This window comes from Boleophthalmus pectinirostris, unplaced genomic scaffold (genome assembly GCF_026225935.1).
Source record: "Boleophthalmus pectinirostris isolate CB_2022bp ecotype Guang Dong unplaced genomic scaffold, ASM2622593v1 HiC_scaffold_2823, whole genome shotgun sequence".
In the NCBI taxonomy this organism is placed as follows: Eukaryota; Metazoa; Chordata; class Actinopteri; order Gobiiformes; family Gobiidae; genus Boleophthalmus; species Boleophthalmus pectinirostris.
This window is the reverse complement of record NW_026571288.1, coordinates 1,126,159-1,145,923: the sequence shown is the minus strand read 5'-3', so window position 1 is coordinate 1,145,923 and position 19,765 is coordinate 1,126,159. Positions and strand designations below refer to the sequence as shown.

General features: G+C 40.6%; 1 pseudogene; it reads left to right on the top strand.

The window, feature by feature from the left end:
- The first annotated feature begins 541 nt into the window (after positions 1-541).
- Positions 542-17,777, top strand: LOC129410865 (dynein axonemal heavy chain 12-like; annotated as a pseudogene).
- Positions 17,778-19,765: the final 1,988 nt, after the last annotated feature.

Below are 19,765 nucleotides of genomic sequence, written 5' to 3'. Positions count from 1 at the left end.
AAGACACAAATGCGTTTTTACCAATGCACTGCTGCTTCCACTGTGTGACTGACACCGCCAACTTTAACATGACGTTTCCATCGCTCTTATTGCGCGCGTGTTCTGTTTGGACTTCAGGCAATGAGTGAAATTACCGAAATAAAAAAATAAATAAATGGGATGTAGCACAAAATGTGAAAAACAGGAAAATACCGCCTTGTAATCCACTTATTTCAGCAAAGTAACTGTAATCCAATTACCACTCATTGAAACAGTAACTGTAACGGAATACAGTTACTCATAATTTGTACTCTGATTACGTAACGGCGGTACATGTAATCCGTTACTCCACAACACTGGGCATAAACCTGTTACCATCCACCTATTTTGGCGTGTGCACAATAGCACTACATACCCAAGTGCCATAGCTTATTAAAAGAAAACCTTAGAACCCACATACTTGTGTGAGGCACCATTTTAAAGCTTAGGCCTTCTAGTTTCTATAGATATGCATCTGAAGACTGGCGTATCTATTCTAATGTCACTGGACAAGATTCAAACTATGCTGGATGACCAAATAGTTAAGACTCAGACAATGAGGGGCTCACCATTTATTAAGCCATTTGAACATGAAATCAAGGCAGGTTACTGATATTTTACAAAAACATATCGGGCTTACTTCACATTAATTGATTTTCTTTTTTTATACAGAGTTGGGAACATCGTTTGCTTCGTATCCAAGGAACCATTGATGAGTGGCTAAAAGTGCAGGCCCAATGGCTTCATCTGGAACCCATTTTCTCCTCTCAGGACATCATGCATCAAATTCCAGAGGAGGGACATCTTTTCCAAACTGTTGATAAAATCTGGAGAGAGGTCATGAGACACTGTGTCAAGGACCCTATGGCATGCATTATATTAAATGTTGTAATGTTATTAGTCTTATGGCTATAACATAAGCCTTTATATGTTAGTAGATAATATGCTCTGCTTGCTTTAAAGATCCTACCAGCAACATCACTGCCTGGTTTACTTGAAAAGCTACAGGAATCCAATAACCTACTGGACACAATTATGAAAGGTCTAAATGCATATCTTGAAAAGAAGCGCCTTTTCTTTCCAAGGTAAGATGATGAATGTGCTTTATACATACAAAGAGAAAAATTTAGACAACACCAATACAGTTATAGTTTCTGTCATCAGGTTCTTTTTCTTGTCAAATGATGAAATGTTAGAGATTTTGTCAAAGACCAAGGATCCCTTGCGAGTTCAGCCACACCTTAAAAAGTGTTTTGAGGGTATCTCTAAACTGGACTTCTTACCCAATTTGGATATCCAGGTGCACATTATGCTCTATTTTATTTTATCACGAAAATGACAACATAATAATCATTCTCTCCTGTAGGCCATGTATAGCAGTGAAGGGGAGTGTGTTGCCCTTGTCCAGAACATTTCCACAGTAGAGGGCAAAGGGGCAGTGGAGAAGTGGCTGGTGCAGGTGGAGGATGTGATGCTGCGCAGTGTTAATGATGTGATTGCTTGTTCGAGAGAAGTTAGTGAATTCATGTCCAATATTATTAAGATCTTGTGTGTATCATTTAACTGTATGATTATGTCCTTTTCAGGCCTATGCTGAAACCACCCACAGCCAGTTGGTGAGGGAGTGGCCTGGACAGGTGGTGCTTTGTACTTCACAAATCTTTTGGACATTGGAAGTACATGAAGCTATTAGAGCAGGGGTTAGTTTAAAATTAGTTTAGTTAAGATTTCAAGATTCTGAAATATACATAAAGTACATAAAATTCTGACAATGTGCGTGTTAGAATTATCAACTGTGATGTCAAGTATGCTTATGAATATCTTAGCAACTCTCCACGTTTAATCATCACTCCACTGACACACAGATGTTACCGAACTCTGGTAAGTAAAAAAAAAAAAAAAAAAAAGTAGTGGTGTAATATATCATGATTTCTTTAACTGTTTGTGTTTTTTTAGATTGGGGCTTTCTACCTAAACCTGGGTGGTGCTCCTGAGGGTCCAGCAGGAACAGGGAAAACTGAAACCACAAAGGATTTGGCCAAAGCACTTGCTGTTCAGTGTGTTGTGTTTAACTGTTCAGATGGGTTGGATTATTTTGCAATGGGCAAGGTTAGAATTTGTGTTACATTATGTTAAACCTACATGCATGTGGTTAACTCATTTGATAACATTTCCTCTTACAGTTTTTCAAAGGTCTGACATCTTCAGGTGCATGGGCGTGTTTTGATGAGTTCAATCAAATTGAACTGGAAGTGCTTTCTGTCGTGGCTCAACAAGTGCTGTGTATTCAGAGAGCCATTGAGCAGAAGCTGGAGTACTTTGATTTTGAAGGAACAACACTCAACTTAATCCCAACTGCGTTGTGTCCATCACCATGAACCCAGGCTATGCAGGGCGTTCGGAACTACCTGACAATCTTAAGGTAAACTAAACACTTTTTTGTTATGTTGCTGTATTTGCTATATTTTCCTTTTTAACCTGACAGTAAAAATTTTCTTTCCCAGGTTTTATTTCGAACTGTTGCCATGATGGTCCCAAACTATGCTTTGATTGCTGAGATCTCGCTGTATTCGTACGGCTTTCTGAATGCCAAACCATTGTCAGTGAAGATAGTAATGACCTACAGACTGTGCTCAGAGCAGCTTTCCTCCCAGTTTCACTATGACTATGGCATGAGGGCCGTAAAAGCTGTACTTGTGGCAGCTGGAAATCTCAAACTGAAGTATCCAGAAGAGAATGAGGATATACTGGTATGAACTATAAACTTTCACTGACAATGTGTTTTTGAGCATTTTGTAATATATTATTTTATTTTATTCCTATAGCTCTTGAGATCTATAAAAGATGTTAATGAGCCTAAATTTCTGTCTCATGATATTCCTCTATTCAATGGGATTACCAGTGATTTGTTTCCTGGAATCTCCCTTCCTAAAGCTGACTATCAGGTATGAATCTAGTTTATTTACTAAGCTTCTTTACTTTATACTTTATATATACAATAATAAACTTATTTGATTTGAGTTGTTTTATAAAGCTGCTGAAGAGTGCTGCAAAAGCCACAATGTCCAACCTACTCAAGTATTTTTAGAGAAGATGATTCAGACATATGAGATGATGATTGTGAGACATGGGTATGTTTATTTTCTGTTAAATATTAAAATGATATACTTTACCACATCATTATCCTTACTTGTATGTATCTATCTCTGCCAGTTTCATGTTGGTTGGAGAATCTTTTGCGGGAAAGACCAAAGTTCTACATGTTCTAGCAGACACACTGACTCTCATGAATGAACAGGGTCAAGGGGAGGAGAAGGTCATTTACAGGACACTGAACCCTAAGTCCATCACTATGGGGCAGCTCTTCGGGCAGTTTGATTTGGTTTCCCATGAGGTACATCAGTGTCTATATGTAACTGCTACTGACTGTGAAAAATGTCCTTATGCAGTACAATTATAATTTTTTTAAGTGGACAGATGGTATCGTGGCTAACACGTTTAGGGAATTTGCATCAGCTGAGACACCAGAACCTAAATGGGTAGTGTTTGATGGACCCATAGATACTCTGTGGATTGAGAGCATGAACACAGTACTTGATGATAACAAAAAGGTAATGAATTAATTAATTTGTATGTCATGTACACTTTAAATTTTTATTTGACCCTGACAGCTGTGTCTAATGAGTGGTGAGATTATTCAGATGTCCAATCAGATGAGCCTTATCTTTGAGGCTATGGATCTTTCACAAGCTTCTGTAAGTTACCAGATACTCGTACATAAGCATGCAAATGTTATCTTAGTGTATAAGCATGTAAAAGTAGTTACTGTTTTTGTTCTGCAGCCTGCTACAGTCAGTAGATGTGGTATGATCTATATGGCGCCATCTCAGTTAGGCTGGGAGCCTTTAGTTCTTTCTTGGATCAATACTCTTCCAGAGGATTTACAAAGTCCAGTGAGCAGGACCCTTTTGTTAGAACTATTTCACTGGCTTTTACCCCCTGCCCTGAGAATGCCGCGCAAATACTGCAAGGTAGCCTAAGCCTCAGATGAAAATGAATAAAATTATATTTACACATATAATTAAGAACATCAGTATTGTAAATATGCATTTTTTTCTACAGGAAGTTGTCCCGACTAGTGACAGTAACCTCACTGTGTCGTCTGTTTGAAATGCTGCTATCTGAACCTGTCAAGACACACCCTGAAGACAAAATCCTTCATGTTTGGATTAAGGTAAATTGAGAGAGCAACCTTTTATCACTTTGATCCCAGTTGTTTTTAAATTCTCTATTCTCTTTTCTCTTCTACAGGCTGCCTTTGCCTTCTCTCTAGTGTGGTCAGTAGGGGGCAGTTGTGCACAGAGCAGGGGGAAGTTTAATGAGTTCTTTAGAACCACTTTAACAGGAAAGACAGACAAAAACCCTATTCCTGAGGCCATTGGGAAATGGGAATGTCCACTAGATGAAAAAGGTCTAGTTTACGACTACTTTTATGGTACTACTGTGTTATTACTTACAATTACACAATTACCTCAATTACTGCAATGAATAATGCTAATGAATATTTTTTTGCACAGTTTAAAGGTAAAGGTCGCTGGATTCATTGGAATGACGGCATCAAGAATGTCAACTTAAGGGGCAAAAATGCCAAAGTGCAAGAGATAATTGTTCCCACAATTGATATGGTCCGTTATACATACCTTATGGATCTATGTATCACATATGCAGTGTAAGCATTTTTACAAGCACTGCGTACCGTTCTCAAATTGACATACAGCATTATATTTTGAAGGTTTAAGTAGAAATAACATGCTTTTATTTACTGTGTGTATTCTCTGTTCAGGCCTAGTTTGTTTGTTGGCCTCACTGGCACTGGGAAGTCTGTGTATATCAAGGACAAACTATTGAACAATTTAGACAAAGATCTCTATCTACCCTTTTTCATCAACTTTTCAGCACGTACAAGTGCCAATCAGACACAAGTAAACTATCGGGATTATATTCAATTTTTTATTTAGATTTCAAAATGTAAAATGTGTACTTGTTTTGTGTAGAATATCATCATGTCCAGATTAGATAAGCGAAGAAAAGGAGTCTATGGGCCCCCAATGGGAAAGAAGTGCATAATATTTGTTGATGATGTGAATATGCCAGCCCTGGAACAGTTTGGAGCACAACCACCAGTGGAACTTCTCAGACAGTTCATGGACCATGGAAACTGGTACAATATTTGCTTTAAATTCTGAAGTGATTATTTTTATTTATATCTATATTTTTTTGCAGGTATGATCTCAAGGACACATCCAGAATCTGCCTAGTAGACATTCAATTTATCTCTGCAATGGGTCCCCCTGGTGGAGGAAGAAATGCTGTTACATCTCGCTTCCTGAGACACTTTAACATCTGCAGTATTAATGTCTTCAGTGATGATACAATGGTTCGCATATTCTCCAACATAATGTCCTTTTATCTAAAAAACAATGAGTTTCCCCCTGAATATTTCACCATTGGCAATCAAATTGTCACAGCCACCATGGAGGTAAATTTAGTAAAATCAATAATGTTACATAGTTTTGCTACATTCATTTTTTTTTAATTATGTGGTTTGGGCTACACAGGTTTACAAGAAGGCCATGGAGTGGGCTTCCTACTCCAGCCAAATCACATTACACTTTTAACCTGCGTGACTTCTCTCGAGTGATCCAAGGGTGTCTACTCCTGAAGAAACAGTCGCTTGAAAGCAAGCAAGCTATGATCCACTTGTTTGTTCACGAGGTTTTCCGAGTCTACTACGACCGCTTGGTGGATGACAGTGACCGCACCTGGCTTTACCGGCTAATGAGCAACATTCTTCACGATAACTTCAAAGAATCATTTGATCAAGTCTTTGAACATCTAAAAACGGGCAATCAAGTAAGATTAAAAGGTGTGTTCCACCTTAGTGTATTGTTTTTTTAGGTGAATTAATTAATGCAATTTTTAAGCTTGTGGAAGAGGACATGCATAATCATTTATTTGGTGACTACATGACCCCTGACTTGGAAGATGAGGACCGTCTGTATGCTGAAGTGCCATCAGTGGACAAATTTGCTAAAGTGGTGGAGTCCTGTCTGGTAGAATACAACCAGATGAACAAGAGCCGCATGAACCTTGTTATATTTCGGTAATATTTTTATATACTCTAGTGTTATTTTTGGAATGCATATCAAAAGCTTTACAGCTGAATATGTTGTTTTGTCACATAGTTATGTTTTAGAGCACCTGTCTCGTATTAGTCGTGTGTTAAAGCAACCTGGTGGGAATGCTCTGCTGGTGGGTTTGGGAGGCAGTGGTCGACAGTCCATAACCCGTCTGGCCACTTTTATGGCCCACATGACCATGTTTCAGCCTGAAATCTCCAAGAGCTACGGCTTGACCGAGTGGAGGGGTGATCTCAAGGTGAGCGTTGTATAAACATCTTTGATAAGGTCTACAGATGTGTAACCTTTGTAGTTACACTGTCTTTGAATTTGTTATAGATGCTGATGAAAAATGCTGGGGTGAAAGGTCAGAAGACTGTGTTGAGTGGATACTCAAATCAAAGATGAAGCATTTCTTGAGGATGTGGACAGTGTCCTGAACACCGGAGAGATTCCTAATCTCTTTGCTATAGATGAAAAGCAAGAGATCATGGAGGTAAACTATACTACAATTAACTACTTAGATGATTTTCAGTATTTTTTCTTATTTTGTTATTTTTTTCCATAGGCCATACGCCCTATTGCTCAGGCTGGTAACAAGAATGTGGAGCTGAGTCCTTTGACTCTGTTTGCCTTTTTTATTGCACGCTGCAGAGAAAACCTGCACATTGTGGTGGCCTTCAGTCCAACTGGAAATGCATTTAGAAACAGAGTGCGACAGTTTCCATCTCTCATTAACTGCTGCACTATTGACTGGTTTCAGGTAAAAGATTTTTATCTCAGGAAATATGTGTAAAATTGTCATGCATCATATAGTCAAGTTGAAATGTCATTGTCATTTTCTTGTATATTAGCCATGGCCAGAAGAGGCTCTTGGGAGAGTAGCTATTTCATTCCTGAAGACACTAGAAATGACTGAAATAGAGCGACATGAGGTTATACCAATATGTAAAACATTCCACACTTCTCTAAAGCAGCTCTCTGATAGGTATGGCCTGGGGATTTTACATGCATTCATTTAGTCTTATTTACTAAACAAACTACTACTTGTTGCAGATTTCTGTCAGAACTTGGCCGTTATAACTGTGTGACTCCTACATCCTATTTGGAGCTCATGGCAGCTTTTCGGCTGCTACTTACTGAAAAAAGAGACATTGTTATGAAGGCAAAGCAACATTGAACTAACGGTTTGGATAAACTAGCTTTTGCAGAATCTCAGGTACTGTATATTCTACAATATTGCAGTATTGTATCTTCTCTGTTTTATTTATACAAGTTGGAATTAAATGAATGTGGCCAAGAAACTGCTCCAGTTTCAATATAAAATGTTCTGCTCTGTGTGTTGAGCATTTTTAAGTACTTTGGCACAATTGTGGGTAGTCATTTTCCAAATGAACACAGTATAGAAGGTGTGTACAAAAGAATCTTCTCACCGTCTGACTGTACCATTTGAGGAGGCTTGGTAATGTGAAAGTCAGTAAACAAAACCCTTACATTAATTACTCGTTCAGGGGTGTCCAAACCATTTTTATTGGACCTCAGACCTTCTGTTAAATTGGCCCTAGGCATTCATTTTTTACAGCAAGTAATTCAGCCACTATAACCCCAATAACATCACACTGCATTGTGATACAGACCTAAAATGAATGTTCTAAGCCTCATTTGAGATGTGATTTGGCCTTCGATGAAAAAAAGTTTGGACACCTCTGCACTAGTGAATAGTGTGCCAACTTTTGGTATCACTGCATGGCACAATCAGATTCCCTGTAGAGTAAAAAAACAAACTGAACTGAACAGTATTGTCTTAATGGGCAGCATAAATGTGGGGAGACCTCAGAAACAGCTGTCTTCAGCTGTAAAGAGCGAGGACACTTAATAAAGCCACCATGTCATTTCAGGCCCCTACAACCCTCTCAACACACTCTATTCTATATACCTTAGGTGGGAGAAATGAAACAGGAACTGATAGACCTACAGCCAAACTGGAACAAGCCAAAATTGACAATACAAAAATGATGAAGGTGGGCATAATTGTTTTTGATCTCACATGCTGTAAATCTTCAATAAAGCATAGGAATCCAACTGACAACTGAATCTATGCCTTTTTGTATTTCAGGTTATTGAAGTTGAATCAGTAAGAAGTGGAAGCTAAGAGTAAAACTGTTCGTGTTGATGAAGAAGCAGCGACTGTAAAAGTGAATGAAGCCCAAGCTTTATAGAATGAATGTGAGAGTGAATTTGGCTGAAGCCATCTCTGCTCTAGAGACTGCTCCTTCAGCCTTAGATACTTTGAAGGTTGGTATTTCCTCTTTTAATCTATATTACGTGTCCCATGTAGCCATACAAACTTTCGTGCTTTGACCTTCCAGTAAATTAAACTGCTTCCATGTTTCAGCCTTCTGATGTCACTATTGTGAAGTCAATGAAAAACCCACCACCAGGAGTGAAGCTTGTGATGGCTGCTATGTGTCTAATGAAGGATATAAAACCAGATAAAGTCGCTGACCCCGCTGGAACTGGTAAAAAGGTATGTTCTATTACATTTTTATCATATTTTAGTTATTGTCAACAATATGCTCATAAGTGTGTGTAATATTTTATAGGTTTTTGACTACTGGGGACCAAGCAAGAAGCTACTGGGTAATATTAATTTTTTACGAGATCTAAGAGAGTACGACAAGGACAATATTCCTGTATGTTCTCAACGTGTGTACTATTCAATCTTTATGTTTTGATGCTTGATAAATAAATATGAACTATATTTCCTCTGCCTCTGTAGGTATCTGTGATGCAAAAGATTCACAGTGAGTACATGAGTAATCCCGACTTCGACCCCAGTATAGTGGCGAAGGCATCTTCAGCAGCAGAGGGCCTTTGTAAATGGATAAAAGCAATGGACGTGAATGACAGTGTGACTAAGGTCTGGTGTGGCTGAGCTGTTCATGTCCTATCTTAAGTCATTGGTTTTAGTCTAAAATAGAAATTGTGTGTGCCTATAGGCTTGTAGCCAAAAAGAAAGCCAAACTGGCAAAAGCCCAAGCAGTCTCTTGCAACCACTATGGCCCACTTGGACCGAAAGAGAGCTGAGCTCAAAGAGGTTGAGGATCGTTTGGCTGCTCTTCAAAAAACATTTGAAGAAAAGACAGAAGAAAAGGCACAATTAGAATTCCAGGTAGATTTGTGTGCAAGGAAACTGGAGAGAGCTGAAAAGCTTATTGGTGGTCTTGGAGGAGAGAAGACAAGGTAAAGAAAGGGCAACATTTGTTTATGCTTATGTTAATGGTTTTATCTACTTTAAACTTGTACTCAAGTTTACATTTATGTATGTTTTAGGCGGATGACCTGCAGAGCACCTATGACAACCTGACTGGGGATGTCCTCATTTCGGCCGGTGTCATTGCTTATCTGGGAGCCTTTACAGCAGGCTTCAGACAGCACTGTACAAAAGAGTGGACTAACCTCTGCAAAGTATGTAATTACTAAAAAATAATTAACAAAAAAGCCTCATTAGTAAGTTCTATTTATGTTTAAATATTTTTTTGCAGTCAAGAAATATTCCCTCATCTAATGAGTTTTCCCTCAGTAAAACTCTGGGAGATCCAATTAAGATCAGGGCTTGGAATATTTGCAGGCCTTCCCAATGATGGTAAGTGTTTGCAATACAATAATAAGTATAAATATTTGTAAATAACATCTAATATGTGTATGTTATTGTAGGCCTTTAATGATTGATCCTCAAGGCCAAGCAAACAAGTGGGTGAAGAATTCAGAAAAGGACAACAACCTGAGTGTCATAAAGCTGACAGATGCAGATTATATGAGAACATTGGAAAATTGCATCCAGTTCGGCACACCACTCCTGCTTGAAAATGTGGGAGAAGACCTTGACCCTTCGTTGGAACCACTGCTCCTCAAGCAGACATTCAAACAAGGTGATGCAAATATAGCTAAGTAGACTGATCTTATTTACATATGTTATATTAATTTGTAGTCTTGTACTGTTCTAGGAGGTGTTGACTATATCAGACTTGGAGAGAGTGTGATTGAGTACTCTTCTGATTTCCGTTTCTACATCACTACTAAACTAAGAAACCCACACTATCTGCCCGAACTATCCACCAAAGTGTCTCTGCTTAATTTCATGATAACCCCTGAAGGCTTAGAGGACCAGCTTTTGGGGATTGTAGTTGCCAAGGAAAGGTAGTGTTCAAACTCATAATGCTATATAGCAAATTTATATAATGTCTGTCAGAGTTTGCAGAGAATTGCTTGTGCTCCATTTGCTCCACAGACCAGAGCTGGAGGAGGAAAGAAATGCCTTAATCTTACAGTCAGCAGCCAATAAAAGACAGCTGAAGGAAATTGAAGACAAAATACTGGAAACATTACAATCCTCAAAGGGGAATATTCTGGAAGATGAGTCTGCAATTCAGATTTTAGATTCTGCTAAGATTGTTGTCAAACGAGATAACAAAGAAACAGCAGGTCTGTAAACAAAAAGGTTACAAACAATAACATAAAACATGAAAACTAACATTCTGAAATTGTGTTTCAGATTGCAGAGAAAACAGAGGTCAAAAATAGCAGAATCTAGAGAAGGCTATAGACCAATAGCAAAGCATTCATCTACACTGTTCTTCAGTATTGCTGACCTGAGCAATATAGACCCCATGTACCAGTATTCTCTCAGCTGGTTTGTCAACCTATACATTAATTCTATCCAAGACAGGTAAGTATTTGCCGCATATAGCTCATGCAAGTACTGACAAAAACGTGAAGATAGATTAACCCTTTACATTTTTTTTACATGATTTATGCATAAATGACTCATATTATCTATTTAATTATCTTATTTTTATCAGCAATTAAGTCAAAGACCTCACTGATCACTTCACCTACAATTTCTACTCCAATGTATGCCGCTCATTATTTGAGAAAGACAAACTTATTTTTTTCATTCCTCCTCTGTTGTAACTTACAATCTTATGCATACAGAAATGATTTCATCAAAAACCCTGGGGAATTCAAGGTGATATATGATAGCAAAGATCCAGCAAACACTCCTCTACCTGCACCCTGGTGTGAAAAACGCAATGAACTTCAGAAGATAATCATAATTCGCTGTCTACAACCTGATAAGATGGTACCAGCTATTACCAAATATCTGACTGACAAACTGGGGAAGAAGTTTGTCCAACCACCTCCTTTTGACCTAAGTAAAAGTTATCAAGACTCTAACGCCACCATTCCACTTGTATTTGTTCTGTGTCCTGGAGCGGATCCTATGGCCAGTAAGTATTTTTCTTTGTATACATGTTTCAACTTATGCTGCATATTTTCTTTTTTCATTAAGTACTACTTTATATGACATCTGTTGTTAGTTGTCATCTAAAAAAATATTCTTTCCAAAGGTTTGCTCAAATTTGCCACTGACAAGAACATGGCGGCTACAAAGTTCCAGTCTATATCTTTGGGACAAGGCCAAGGTCCCATTGCTGCAAAAATGATTGCGACAGCTATGCAGGACGGGTCGTGGGTGTGTCTGCAAAACTGTCATTTGGCCGTTTCCTGGATGTCCACTCTAGAGAAAATCTGTGAAGACCTAAGCCCAGAAACATGCCATCCTGACTTTAGACTTTGGTTTTACAAGCTACCCATCTGCAAAGGTGCAATACTAACCTATTTTATTTGGTAAAATGTAATTTGATAATCCTCATATAAAGCATTGTGGTTTGTCTCTCTTTAGTTTACCAATTCTACAAAATGGTGTTAAAATGACAAATGAGCCTCCTACTGGTCTTCGAATAAAATCTTCTCCAGTCTTATCTGTCTGATCCGATATCTGATCCAAACTTCAGCAGTTGTCCCAATAAAGAGACGGTAAGAAGATTACAGATTCCCATTTACAAAAGGTTACTACTAGAGCCCGACCGATATGGATTTTGCTGTGGCCGATATGAAACCGATATAATGGTAGTTGGAGCTGCCGATAGCCGATATAATCACCGATATATTTAGTGATGTAAAAATTCACTGTAAATGTTGAATTGTTTAAAAAACTTAGGTTTGGCTCTGGTGGATTTTAAATTGGGTTTATTTAGGCAACATTTATTGTTATTTTGCCTCTTAACATCATATTTACAGACAGTAGGTTGGTTTAATGGCATTTTTGCATCACATTCTAGACACTCGTGATGGGTATTCCAGTTCTTTTTAGAGAACCGGCTCTTTTGGCTTAGCTCACTAAAAGCTGCTGGTTCTTTTGGCTCCCAAGCGGCTCTTCAGATTGTTTTGTTGCAAGCAGGACTAAAGCACGTCTAGGTCGTTTTCACACCGCTAGTTCGATTATTTGGTCCGTACCAGGCAATAAAATTGTTATTATGTAGCAAATACACTCCAGTGTGGTCCGCTTTCACACCGGCAAACGAACCAAAACTGGTTCGATTCACGTGTCTCTGTTTCCCCGGTAAAACAGCGATACTCCAGTTATCAACACCGATGTTCCTGTTAATACCACGGGCCGTCCTCATCTCAAATTATCACCATAAACTCATAAAACAGCAACATGTTGAACTTTGTACAAACTCACCGCATCAGCCCAGAGTTCGGGTAACAGCAGCAGACAACAGTGCTTTCAGTAGCGCGCAGCTCCTCAGGACGGGGCTGGGGTCTGGTCCTTGGTCTTCTGTTACAAGCGCGTTGGTCAGATGGTCCGGAGGCTTCATCCTCCATGTGCTGGTTCCAAACGGTGGCGAGAAAGACCTGTGGTTCTGTGCGGGAAAAGCGAGAATGCGCTGTGGACTACAGGTCCGGGCGCACTGCTCCTGTCCTCCGCGCTCAAGAACCGCGGCTGGTTCCGAGGTGGTGCAGCATCCGGACAGAAGCGTGAGTCCAGTTTGGTTTGTTATATGTTGTTCTGAGCGTCCGTCCTTGGTGCATTTGGTTCTTCCAGGGGAAAAGGGCTTCCTCAGGTCGAGGCTCCCCGCTCCAGCTCCTCTGAGCCCGGACTGAACCGGAGCTGCCCCCGCTGGTTCAGGACTCTGGTTTGGATCTAGTCCGACTGTATTTCTCACACTAGGCTAAAAACAGGGACTTTTTTAAGTTGTATCAATTGAATGGGCGATTGCCTATTGCCATAAAATTATTTGGTTAATTAAAGCCTAAAATAACAAATGTTGGTTGCTGCGTGATCACGGGGGAACACCGGGACTTCTCTGTGCGTGTAGGTCCCGAACAGGGGTACGCACCCCCAATTTTGACTCACTCTGGAGCCACACGTTCGCACGTTCTTGCTCTGATCTTCGTGTGTTACATTCTCTGTATTGGCCATTGTTGGTAAAATAATTCGAAAATGAATCGCGTCTGCATCTGGACAACAATCTGTTACTGCGCTGGAGTCGTACAGCGTCACTTCAGGCAGAGGAGACGCGTGTCCCTCCCATGATGCATTTCGAATAGTCCGTTTGTCCATACTGTCTATGGTTTGGACCCGGGTTCGCGTTCACACCAGAGGAACCGCACCATAGTTGGTCATTTGGTGCGGATTCAAGCGAACCGAGACCACCTCTTTTTTGCGGTCTCGGTCCGCTTGATTTGGTTCGGGTCCGAGTCCAATTGACGCTTTCACACCAACGCAAACTAACCGAACTAACCACTTTTGGTTCGAATGGACCATTTGGTGCGCACCAAATACTGTCGGTGTGAAAACACCCGAAGATCAGAGCAAGTATCAGTGTGCGAACGTGTGGCTCCAGAGTGAGTCAAAATTGGGGGTGCGTACCCCTGTTCGGGACCTACACGCACAGAGAAGTCCCGGTGTTCCCCCGTGATCACGCAGCAACCAACATTTGTTATTTTAGGCTTTAATTAACCAAATAATTTTATGGCAATAGGCAATCGCCCATTCAATTGATACAACTTAAAAAAAGTCCCTGTTTTTAGCCTAGTGTGAGAAATACAGTCGGACTAGATCCAAACCAGAGTCCCGAACCAGCGGGGGCAGCTCCGGTTCAGGCCGGGCTCAGAGGAGCTGGAGCGGGGAGCCTCGACCTGAGGAAGCGCTTTCCCCGGGAAGAACCAAATGCGCGGAGGACGGACGCTCAGAACAACATATAACAAACCAAACTGGACTCACACTTCTGTCCGGATGCTGTACCATCTTGGAACCAGCCGTGGTTCTTGAGCGCGGAGAACCGGAGCAGCGCGCCCGGACCTGTAGTCCACAGCGCATTCTTGCTTTCCCACACCGAACCAACGCGCAGACGACTGAACGTACCCGCTCGGACTCAGTCCATCAAGCACTGGTCTTTTTCGCCACCGTTTGGAACCAGCACATGGAGGATGAAGCCTCCGGACCATCTGACCAACGAGCTTGTAACAGACCAAGGACCAGACCCCAGCCCCGTCCTGAGGAGCTGCGCGCTACTTTGAGCACTGTTGGCTGCTGCTGTTACCCGAACTCTGGGCTGATGCGGTGAGTTTGTACAAAGTTCTACATGTTGCTGTTTTATGAGTTCATGGTGATAATTTGAGAGGAGGACGGCCCGTGGTATTAACAGGAACATCGGAGTTGATAACTGGAGTATCGCTGTTTTACCGGGGAAACAGAGACACGTCAATCGAACCAGTTTTGGTTCGTTTGCCGGTGTGAACGCGGACCACACTGGAGTGTATTTGCTACATAATAACAATTTTATTGCCTGGTACGGACCAAATAATCGAACTAGCGGTGTGAAAACGACCTAAAAGCAGGACTGAATCAGGACTGAACCAGGTCTAAACCAGGACTGAAAAAGGACTAAACCGGGACTTATTTATTTTATGCTAAACTACAGCCAAATATGCTCCTTTGTTTTATCTTATGCACACGCAAATTTCTCAAAGTTTCGTTTTTAGCCGCTGCTGCTGTCAAACTACCACGAGTCTGCACGCGGCGTGAAGAGAAAAAAAGTGAGAGAAAGAGAAAACACGACTCCCAGTAAGGATCAGGCCCCCGTCGTTCGCTTCAAAGAGTCGGCTCTAAGAGTCATTTCGTTCGCGACGGACCCATAACTAGTAAAGAAACAATCGCTATTAGCCTTTAGCCGTAAATACGTGCGCGCCGCGTAATTAATTATATGCGCAAATGTCATAATTCACACCTCTATTCACAGCTCATTTACATATCAACGCAGGTCCAGTAACAAAATATACGGCCAATATAGTCACTTTACAAATATGCCAATAGAAAACAGCCTGTTTATGTGTGAAAGCTACAGCAGCTAACCCATACAAATGACCAAAACTAGCTTCAGAGTCGACATATTTCCAACACTCACCGCTCACACAGGCTCCTCCTCACATCACAAATCTGCACTAATAAATGTCCTTTTAATCCAGACTCAAACCGATTGTCTTTAAAAAGAATATAATCTCAGTGTTGTGCACCGCTGCGGGTGTAAACAAACACACGTGAGTGACGCGACTCTGTGGTGTGTTCAGGGACAGTACGGACACACACACAGACAAATGACTCCGTAGATAAATACTGATGCGGAGCCACATATTAGGACATTTATCTGTCTGTAAATTGGATTAAATGAACAGAATGTAGAGAGTCTAAGATTTTTAACGATGTATCACATGCCCACGTGAAATATCGGCCCCTATCAGCAAGCATATCGACAGATAGCCGATATGCCTCCAGGTGCCCATATCAGCTGATAATATCGGCCAACCGATATATCGGTCTGGCTCTAGTCACTACACAATTTCTGTAGCGATGATAAACATTTAAATTTTATCTTTCAGATCTGGGAGAAACTCTTGTATGGACTATGTTTCTTCCATGCTCTTGTTCAGGAGAGAAAAAAATGTGGTCCACTAGGTTGGAATATTCCATATGGTTTTAATGAGTCTGATCTGCGCATAAGCATCAGACAGCTCCAGGTATTGTTATTTGTATTATTTATTGTATATTTTACAGTATAGTGATGATGAAATAAAGAAAAAAAATGATGTTAAAGTTTTACTTTTTTTCTCTTTAGCTGTTTGTTAATGAATACGATGAGGTGCCATTTGAAGCTATAACGTATTTGACTGGAGAGTGTAACTACGGAGGCAGGGTGACTGATGATGACTGTTACAGACGACTGCTGTTGACCATTTTAGCTGATTTTTACAACACCAACATCATCAAGAAACCTCACTATGCCTTCTCACCCAGTGGAGATTACTGTGCACCACCTAAGTCTGTATATGAAGGATATATAGAATTCATCAGGGTAAAATAATAATGAAAAGAATGCAATGTGGAAATTATGTTGGTAAAATGTGTCTGTGTCATGTTTTAAAGCAGGGGTGTCAAACTCATTTTGGTCCAGGGGCCGTATCCAACCTACTTTGATCCCAAAGGGGCCAGATCAGAAAACTCATGTCATATAAAACCCCAAAGATAATAAGTTCAAATATTTGTGCAGAGAAATGCAAATCTATTACAGAAATCTTTTTTAATTGATGAACTCTTTCTTATTATAATATTATAATATTATGAACAACCTGAAATTTTAAGAAAAATTCAATTTCAACACAATATTTTAACATGAACTTGTATTCAAATAGGAATAAGTCAGTTTTTCTTGGAAAATCCTGCACTCTGCTCCACTTTTGAGTGTGTCACGGTGAACAGTCAAAACGATCGTCCTTTAAGAGCGTTTGGAAAGCGACAAGTCTTCATTTGTGCTGCTCTGGTGGGAGGGGCCACGTACAGAGACGCTGGAGACGCTGCTATGCTCAGCACCGCAGAAAATTACCAATATTTTAATAGAAAATATAATGAAAATATTTTTGCAGAAAATCACCCAAGGGCCACATTAAAGGTCTTGGAGGGCCGGATCTGGCCCCCCGGACCTTATGTTTGACACCTGTGTTTTAAAGGAACTGCCATTCACCCCAGCACCCAGAGGTTTTTGGGATGCATGAAAATAGATATTTCCAAAGATCTTCAACAAACAAAAACTGTTATTTGATTCACTGCTACTTACTCAAGGAGGAGGAGGGATAGGTGGAAGCAGTTCTGGGAGTGACAGCACACTTTATGACATAGCCACCAAGGTACACATACAATTGCAGTGCATAAAATTATACTCTTATTACTACTGTTCAAAGCCCATCATGAATGTTTATTTCTAGCTGCCAAAGAATTTTGACATATGTAACGGGGTGCGCATCTGGTCATTAACAGTCTAATATTTTGGTGCACATCCGTTAACCCTTAATTATATCTGCGTTGTGTGTCCCTGTGTACTGCGCTGGTTGAAGGAAGGACCATGAGACACTGGTGACCAATGGATACTGGATACCACGTTTACTGGTGGTTCTGCACAAATGAAAGAAAAATACAAATCTCTGTCACATGTTTTCTCCATGCACGCAGCTCATCAGTCCCCTCCTCAGTAGCATTGTACAGACTGAGAGAGGTGCACATGTGCCTAAACATTTTAACAATTTTTTTTAACATAAAATAAATATGAATTATAATATTTTTAAATGTTCCATAACAATCTATTGACATCTTAAACACAATGCACATACCTGCACAAATGAAAGAAAAATACAAATCTCTGTCACATGTTTTCTCCATGCACGCAGCTCATCAGTCCCCTGTTAGCAAGAAAACACATGGAGAAGGCTGAAGCTAGCTCTCAACTACATGTAACTACAGTAAACTTTTAAACAATAGACATGAGACCGCTCCTACATGGTCCAACTTGTACATGTGGATTTGTAGATTATCAGTAATTATATTAACAATGAACTTTTATATTTTAAAACTTGTGCTCACCTCCTCAGTAGCATTGTACAGACTGAGAGAGGTGCACATGTGCAGCACGCAAACCACGTTGCTCTTAAAGGGACAGTACAGGCAAAATGTGCAACTCTTAATAACATAATAATAACATTGGGAAAGAGGCTAAACCATGCCTAAAACCACACAATACCAATGGAAATTTAATTAAAGTGAAGGATTTGGTGAAATTCAAAATAAAACAAAAATACATTTCTCCTTGGTTACAATCACCCCTCCTGAAATTCACCAACATCCTGAACGTAGTCTACACAGGACCTCGGGGGGGGGGGGGAATGTCTACCACAGCAATCTGTCACAAGCAATTCACGGACCAAGTCCATGACCCAACTGAAAAGTTACCTTGCACACAAGATTCAGGAAATAAAAAGGGTGATCAAGTCTCAATATTCCCTCAGGTAAATGCAGTGCCGTGTACACCACACAATGCCTGGACCCATAAATGCTTCTCATAGACACTTGTCAAGGAAAATGCAGCCAACGGCATCAGCAGAAATCAACAGTACAACCAAAGATCTCTCAGGCTACAAAAACAGACTGAGGCTAGTCACTGAATAAACCAGGTCGGTTTCTGAAATAAGGTACATGAACCATAGACTCAATCAACCTGTTCACTGATTTCACTAACCTCCCTGCACGAGTCCTTACTCGGGTACTGTCCCCTGTGCTCGCATCGGGGCCAGTGGAACCCGAAGCCACTGAATGTGAGTCAGCAACAGAGTCATGGTCAGGTGAAAATGGGTCAGCTAGACAGTCATGGGGGGAACTGGGAAGAACCAAGTCAACACAAACTGACTGCCCTAAATCAGGCAAAGCAGCAAAAGCATCATTGGACATGGATTCAAAAGAGTCATTGTTCAAATTGTCCATGAGGGAATCGTCATTGAATAGAGATCGGTCAGTGTCATTGGGCTCATCAGGTATGACAGGAAGTGGCAGGAAGTTTACATTCAGCAAAAGATTCCTGTGTACAACTTTTGAGTGGCCATCCGCATCACTGATTCTGTAAACATGAATGTTGGGGTTCGCATCAACAACAGTGTACACTTTGTCTTCCCACTTATCGGCAAGTTTCCTTTTTCCTCTTTCCCCTTTATTTGCGACTAAAACACGATCACCCACTGACAGGTAAGTTCCCTTGACACGTTTGTTGTATTGAGTAGCTTGGTGCTGCTGCTCAGAAGCCGCATGCTTTTGCGCAATGTCCATGGCACATTTAAGAGAGTCAATCAGGGAAGTTGCATAGGAGTCATAGTCGGTTACAGTAGGGTCACTCAACACTTGCTTAAACATAATGTCAACTGGCAGTCTCGGGACACGGCCAAACATCAAGAAAAAATGGTGCATAGCCAGTGGTTTCATGGACAGTAGCATTGTAAGCAAATGTCAGGGTTTGAATCTGTTGTGGCCACTGTTGTTTCTCTTTCAGGGGAAGTGTACGAAGCATGTTACCCAAGGTGCGGTTAAAACGCTCTGTGCCTCCATTCCCCATAGGATGATAAGCAGTAGTATGCGACTTAGCAACACCAGCCAATTTGAGAAGTTCTGCTATCAAGTTGCTTTCAAAATTTGTGCCCTGGTCCGAATGAACCCTTTCAGGAAAGCCGTAGACACAAAAGATGTTATCCCACAGTTTTCTAGCAACCTGTTTAGCCGTCTGATTGGTACAAGGAAAGGCATGGGCTAGTTTTGTAAAGTGGTCAGTAACCACTAAAACATCTAC